General features: G+C 36.9%; 1 long non-coding RNA gene across 1 annotated transcript; it reads left to right on the forward strand.

Moving 5' to 3' along the window:
- Window positions 1-1322: 1322 nt before the first annotated feature.
- LOC114519685 lies at window positions 1323-2882 on the forward strand. Its single transcript, XR_003686607.1, has 3 exons — window positions 1323-1418; window positions 1650-1969; window positions 2741-2882. It is a non-coding gene; the product is annotated as an uncharacterized LOC114519685 (long non-coding RNA).
- The last annotated feature ends 4403 nt before the right edge of the window (window positions 2883-7285 follow it).

The following is a 7285-nucleotide window of genomic DNA, read 5'->3' on the forward strand; positions in this document are numbered from 1 at the left end:
CTTAAAAAAGTTCAATTTTTCCTTCTGAATACGCATTCTGCAATCTTTTGACAGCTCATCATACACATCTGACCGCTGTGAAATGGCCATTTTGAGGCTTAAAGTATACACAAGGTTATTAATTCAGACGATTCGTTTTTACCGTGAGCAAGCTTCAAATCTTTTGTGCAAGACATATTTTCTTGAATATTTATAAATCTTTTTCCTCACCAAGTTTGAAGTCTAAGTATCGAGAATTGCGGCTAAGCCTATACCAATTTCCGCGGTGTCCTGTCACCATGCATTTAAGCTCGCCATTAAAAATTGCGACAGGGGAACAACCGTTCCTAATGGATTCCTTGTAAATACAAGGCTGTCCCAAAACTGCGGTGTCCAAAAAAGGTGACTCTATAGAATTTGCCTTATTTATGATATCATATTTTTAAACAACCTTCTTCAAGGCTGTCAACACAAATGTACTTATTATAATGTCATATCATCACTTAGGTTAGGTTTGTTTTAGGTTTTTAGGACTTCGCATGTAGAGGAATAAATTTTGAAGTGTTAAAACTTAGGAAATTCAAAATAACGTTGATGATTATATGCAGTCGATAACATCGAACCAATGGACAACTTTATAAGGCGAAGTCAAAATGTTTTTCTATCTCTATCGCGCAGATGCATGGGCAGTAAATATATTAGATACAACGGTCGGCACTGTTTCACATGGAGTCATGGGGAACTATAGCCCGACGCAGACTATATATTGGGGTCTATATAACCCTAATATATAACCCTATATATCCCTAACCCTAACCCCAATATATATAGTCTGCGTTGCAGGCTAGGGGAACTAAATTAATACTGAATAGTAACTCTAAAGGTGATTTCGCATATAGTAATAATAAATTTTTCACTAACACTTCATGGTGATGATATTTGAAGGGTGCGTAACATTAGCTGATTAGGTTAACGTTTGGCACTAGAAAGTTCGGCGTCTTGGACGGGAGTGAAACGCAACGGTAAAAACGCAACTGTAAAACGCAACGGACACAGCCTTAAAGTCTGGTTATCATGCATTGGTCACCGACAGTCGGCGATGTCTGCTGTCGGTGATCACTGACAAATGAAGTGCTTTGTTAGTTTAAATAAACTTTGTTCGTCGCCGGCAACCAACCGACTATCGGTGACATGTGAGAAATGACCAGGCTGCTGAATAGGGTAGCGAACGCATTTCCACTTAAAACATTAATTAGAACACTTGAGACAACTTAAGGAAAGCAAATAAGATATCGGCCAGTTCACCATTATTGATTTACTTTATCCTAAGAACATAAATAGAGCTAGTCCAACTCAAAGCAACCAATATTTTCTGGTGATACGAGTACGGTCAACATTGGATGCCTAACAGACAAGAGTGATTGAGAAATATATATCAGGTACAATTTTGATTATGTTTAATAAAAAGTACAATATAAGTTTGGGTATGTCCAATCCTAGCTGCAACTCGAATTTAAACATTACTCAAATAGTTCTTCAGGATATAATTTCATTATTTCCATATTACATGCATGCAATTTTGCGTCATGGCGTATAAAGGAAGCTGTTATATGTAGAAAGACTCTTTAAAATGAAAAATTTATAATTTTCTGAAAACTTGTTTTCAATAGAATCATTAATCTTCGCCAACTACGAACATGAAGACTATCCTCCTTACTGCCTTGGTGCTCTCAGCCATCCTTGCAACAACTCAAGCTCTTAGTTGTCTCCCATGTCCCCAAGTAACTTGTCGTTTACCATCCGAGCTTAACTGCAAAGGAGGACTAGCGCGAGAGGCTTGTGGTTGTTGTGATGAGTGTGCAAAGGTCGAAGGAGAGACATGTGGAGGACCATGGGACATGGCTGGCGTCTGTGACACTGGTTTGAAATGTGTTTACAAAGGTGGCAATGAACACGATTCCAATGCTCCTGGGGTATGCAAAAAATTAAGGTAAAAACCCGAATACAAACCGGAAATTTCAAAGAATTTAAAACAAAACACAAAACACAGAGTTTAATTTGTGATATTTCGCAAATGTAAACTCTTGTCTCAACTCGAGCTTTTTTCTTACAAGCATTTGAGATAAAGGGAAAAAAATATTGAAAACATGTTTCGACTTAACTATATAAACCATTTGCAGTGCGAACAGGATAATTATTTACATAGTGAAGTATATCAGTAAGGTAGAAATATGATATATCCGAGGTGATATTCTATGACAGTTGAATTATGATACAAGATATGCATATTAGGCAGTACAAGACAACGACAGACAAAAATTATAACTGGAAAATAGAATTAAAACGTTAGACTTGTTTGTTACGGTCTGGTTTGTGCGTACAGATCTTCCTTGAGTTTAAAGAGAGAAGGAGATGTTAGGCTGTTAGCAGTGTCTAGGATGGTAAAGCAAGGGCGGGTGTAATTAGTTTTTCAGCAAGAATTCTCTAGGTATATTTGTAGATGCGTGAGTTTTTGTCAGAGGTGGTGTGTTCTACAGGGCTGGCAATTGTACAGCGCCATTCATACATGCATGCAAGCGAATATGCATGGTCGGTCCAGGTCGGTCGTAGTAGCCTCGTAAACTAATGCTTACTAATCATAGATATTCACTTTACAGCAAACTAAATATTATGTCGATCTCCTTGGCTTTATGGCTATAGGATATATGGATTTAGGTTTGATTTTTTAATTTTCTATAACTGTTATATTTTCCCATTTCAGAAAATTGTTCAAGAGTACAAACTAAAGCAAGAGCAATAAGAATGCTTTGAAGAAGCTCTTTAAACGATCAGTTTTTATTTATCCAGGTCTCATTATAACATTTATAGATAACCAATCGATTCGGTTAATTGGATTGTAGATTGTTAAGACTTAAGAATAATTGATGATACAATTATATCTCTTTTTCCGTATAAAACGTGTATAAAATTGAGTATTGCTATAATTCCGGCTTTATGAAATGGCAGCGTTTTGGGGCACTGTGGTTTTTTAAGAGAACGCCTCTACAGTAAAGTCGTGCGACAATCTAGAAACGTAGAATTTGTCTACTTTTCCCCTCTTCGACACCATATTTGGTCATGTATATTTCACTTGACGAGTCAGAACCAAGATGGTGCCCCACGGGGTCCCCTGTCGTATACAGGGAGCCCAATAATCTAATTTCTCTTTGCCTGCTCAATAGTCTTTTCAACGATGCGTTTCTAAGGAATTTTGGATTGCAAAGTTTGAATTGCCAATTGCGTTTTTTTTTCGGATACCCTGCTTGTAACACCTGTGCATTAAGTATCTTGACTACAATTCTGTACCTATATACGACTATAGTCTGATACATTTGTTAATTATACTTATAGATTATTAGGTTATGATGCACCACACTAGTTATGATTTTATATGGCACGAAGGATGTCTATAGATATGATATTTTCAAACAATCTTCTATTCAAGAGTGTACTTCAGGGGCCGGTCTACACTATGCGGTATAGGCACCGAAAGTACGAGCCCATGCTAACCATGCATGCAGCAGCATTTAGAATAGCTTCTTCACAAGTTTTGCATCATTGCATGCATGTGTGAGAGAACTATATTTTAGAACTATATTAGGTATCTTTTACCCTAGCTGAGACTAAAGACCTCGCGTGGCTGTCAGCTCAGCAAGTTACTCTCGTGTGCGGATAGTTTTCGTGAAAGATTCGCCTCGAGAGGCAAGTTTCCCACGTGGGCAGATGGTTTTCGGGCTGAGCTAACTGCCTCGCGAGGTCGTTAGCTCAACTGATAGTTCTCGTGTGCGGCGGGCTTAATGCTGTATATAAGCTGACTCCGATGTGTCTGAATAGTGATAAATCAGCTGATATTAAAAATGAGCAGTTTCGTTTCATTTATAGACTAGTATGATAAATGGATCTATGATAATTATACCATATTAATTTTTAACAATCGTTTACACGAATAAGGCTGACAAATATACGTGTCGCATAATATCTTGTCATTGACATTGACGTTGCCGTTGGTCTTATATTTTTAAATGAAGTACCGTATATCATTATTGTGGATATAATTTCAGGACATTGTTGGCGAAAAACCGTTTAAAATTATAACAATTAATACTTCACACTTTTTGATGACAAACTTTCGTCACAGTGGCACTTTAAAATCGCGTGTGATATAATAATATAGAGCCGTTTCTATAGCAATGAAACAAAGGTTACGTGAAGTCAACACAGCTACCTTGCTTCTATCGTGCGCAGTGTAAGTGGTTAGTTCTCATTCATTTCCCCGCCATGAATCGAAATCAGCACTGATCTCATTGAAGTCAAGGGGAAACAATTGACCAACCGAGCGAAACGCCCGGATCAATGGCGTTATAGACTGGTATGCGTTATAATATATTTTGACAGGCTGTTAAATGTGCTTGTCTTAGGGCCTCTTTACATGGTTATCCCGGCTAAGCGAGGTAAAAATCAGATCAAAGCCTGATTAGTCTTTCATCATATTATACAGTTTTCACCTCGCCTAGCCGGGATAACTCGCTCCATAAAAACAGGTCCTTAACAAAAATTTTAAATTACATGTATTCATGCTTTGTACCGATAAATGTATAAAAATATAAAATGGTATAAAAACAAAAAGAAATATTGCAAAAAAATTATTGCATGACTTCTATATCATACGCATGATGAAATTATTAATTCGTTAAATTTAGCAATTACTGTTCGTTAAATTGCTAATAATTAATTAGTTAGTCTGCAAGAATTGGCCAATTTCAATAGTTTATTCTGTGATATTGATTTTGAGCAATCTTCCATGCATTCAGTTAAGGATGACATAAATACTGATACTTGTCATTCAATGTCATATCATTGACGTTGACACGGTGTTTATGCACCGTTACCGTTTTTAAGTACCATGCAACGGTACTTCAAGTAGCACGCTTTAACTAACAAATCATTGTAAATTGTCACAGGACTTTGCATGCAAAAATAAACTTTGATGGATGAGTTACGAAAAAAAGTAATTTTAAATCGTGTGAGGTAGAATCGAGTTAAGGCAAATGAACCAAACATTACATGCCAGAAAATTAGGCCAACATGTTTTTTTAAAGTCATGGGGAAAGTCATGACCTCAATCACAGGGGAAATGATATTATTATACTAACCATTCATATATCTAAATATATACTACGTACTTAAATGCGTCAACAGTGATCTACTGAAGGTCATTGGGAAGTTATTATATTAAGGCTCCGTTCACACGTTTATCTGAACGGCTCGTCACGAAATCTTCGTTTGCCAAACATTAGCAGATTTGGTATATTTATTAATTCATGTCAGTTTTGAACATTAAAGCCTTATTACAACACCGTGTAGACGGCCGGGCTTATATCATTGCGTGCGTGCATGTTAATTTTTATTTATAAAACTTATACTGCATGAAGATACAGGGTCTCTCTCAAAAAACGCAACCACTAAAATATGCAAGACATTAATACAGCTCTAAAGCGCAATAGATAAGCACCTCTGGGAATTGAAAATGGCTCTTAATCCTTCATTTAAAATGCTAAAAGTCATTTTAGCTGAACTATGGAGCAAACCCGAACAATATAAATATTCTTGCATATTTAAGTGGTTGCGTTTTTTTTGAGACACCCAAAAGGCCCCGTTTCCACGCGGCCGGATGCATGTATAATTGGCAAATTTTTCGTTGGTTGCATGGGAGTTTTCTTTTTAACATAGCATATTTCTAAAAGAAAGGGCACAATCGTTGAAAGAAAGGGCCCTAAACAGCCAGGGCCGTAGCTAGAAGCTTAATTGGGGGGGGGGGTGCATATTCATATATTCGTCTTATTTACTTACTTTGCATGCTATTGTTCCTATGGTATATAAACATGAATATATGAATATACACCCCCCCCAATTAAGCGGTCTAGCTACGGCCCTGTAAACAGCTAAAAAGTTGGTTGGATGCACTTGTGTCCGGTTACCTTGACACGGGGATACATGCACGATAACCAATTAATCACCAAAGAGTAATTACTTCCTCAGCTCTGGAATATAAATAGTATGAGGACAAGAGAGAGCTTCAAGGAGTTTCTTTCCATGCGAGTATGCACGGAATAGTTAATATCTATGAATTGGCTACTTACAAGAGAACCATCAGCCATGTGAGAATCATGTGAAGGTTTTACCTCATCGTATGTTTCTACACGCGTCATTTCTTTAACGCGCTGAAAAGCAGTCTTGGTTGAAACCAACGTCATAGGCCATGCTTGCAAAGTATGCACTTGGCCCAGTTCCACTTTGCATAACAAAATTGAGGCTCTTTAAGGCATCTTGAGTATGACAAATAAGATATTGGATTATTTACAAGGATATTTACAACCGTCGACTGATTGCTATATCCTGGATGTATAAAAGAGTTGGCTTAACTCAGAGTGGCCAATATTTTCAGGTGATACGAGTGAGATCAACATCAAATTCTTAAAGACGAAAGAGAGCTTATAGAAATTATCAGGTAAAATTATGATTATGCTTTAAATATTAGTATTATAGTTTCCAGTATAGATAATAATGTTATGTTAAATCTTAACTAGGTATATATATAGCCAAAAGTGACTCGAATATGAACAGCAGGCAACTAGTGCCTTGAAACAATTATATTATTTATTTCACAGTGGAGTATAGGTATAGAATAAATATCACGGCTTAATTTATTACTTAAAAATACTTTTTTAACAAAGCTATTGGTGATCACCTAATTCCAAAGAAAAATTTTGAATAAATTCCACCAATACGATGGCAAATTGGATTTGTAGTAATTTATTCTGTCTTAAGACGGCCACAGATTTTTAAATACGACGCTTATACAACAAATAGCTAAGCTGACAGCAAAATCGTATTTTGTGATTGCGTGCATGACAACAAATATTTAATATTTCATTTTCTAAATAATTGGACACTAAAATAAGATTCTGCATAGAATCATCAATCTTCGCCAACTACGAACATGAAGAATATCCTCCTTACTGCCTTGGTGTTCTCAGCCATCCTTGTAACAACTCAAGCTCTTAGTTGTGTCCCATGTGAGGAAGTAACCTGTCCTTCATTACACAAGCTGAACTGCAATGGAGGACTTACTCGAGAGGCTTGCGGTTGTTGTGCTGCGTGTGCAAAACTCAAAGGGGAGAAATGTGGAGGACCATGGAACATTGAAGGCGTCTGTGACTGTGGCTTGAGATGCTTCAAAGGCCCAGGTTTTAATGCTGTTGGCGAA

This window comes from Dendronephthya gigantea, unplaced genomic scaffold, assembly GCF_004324835.1.
Source record: "Dendronephthya gigantea isolate DGI-Jeju-01 unplaced genomic scaffold, DenGig_1.0 000014F, whole genome shotgun sequence".
Classification (NCBI taxonomy): domain Eukaryota; kingdom Metazoa; phylum Cnidaria; class Anthozoa; order Malacalcyonacea; family Nephtheidae; genus Dendronephthya; species Dendronephthya gigantea.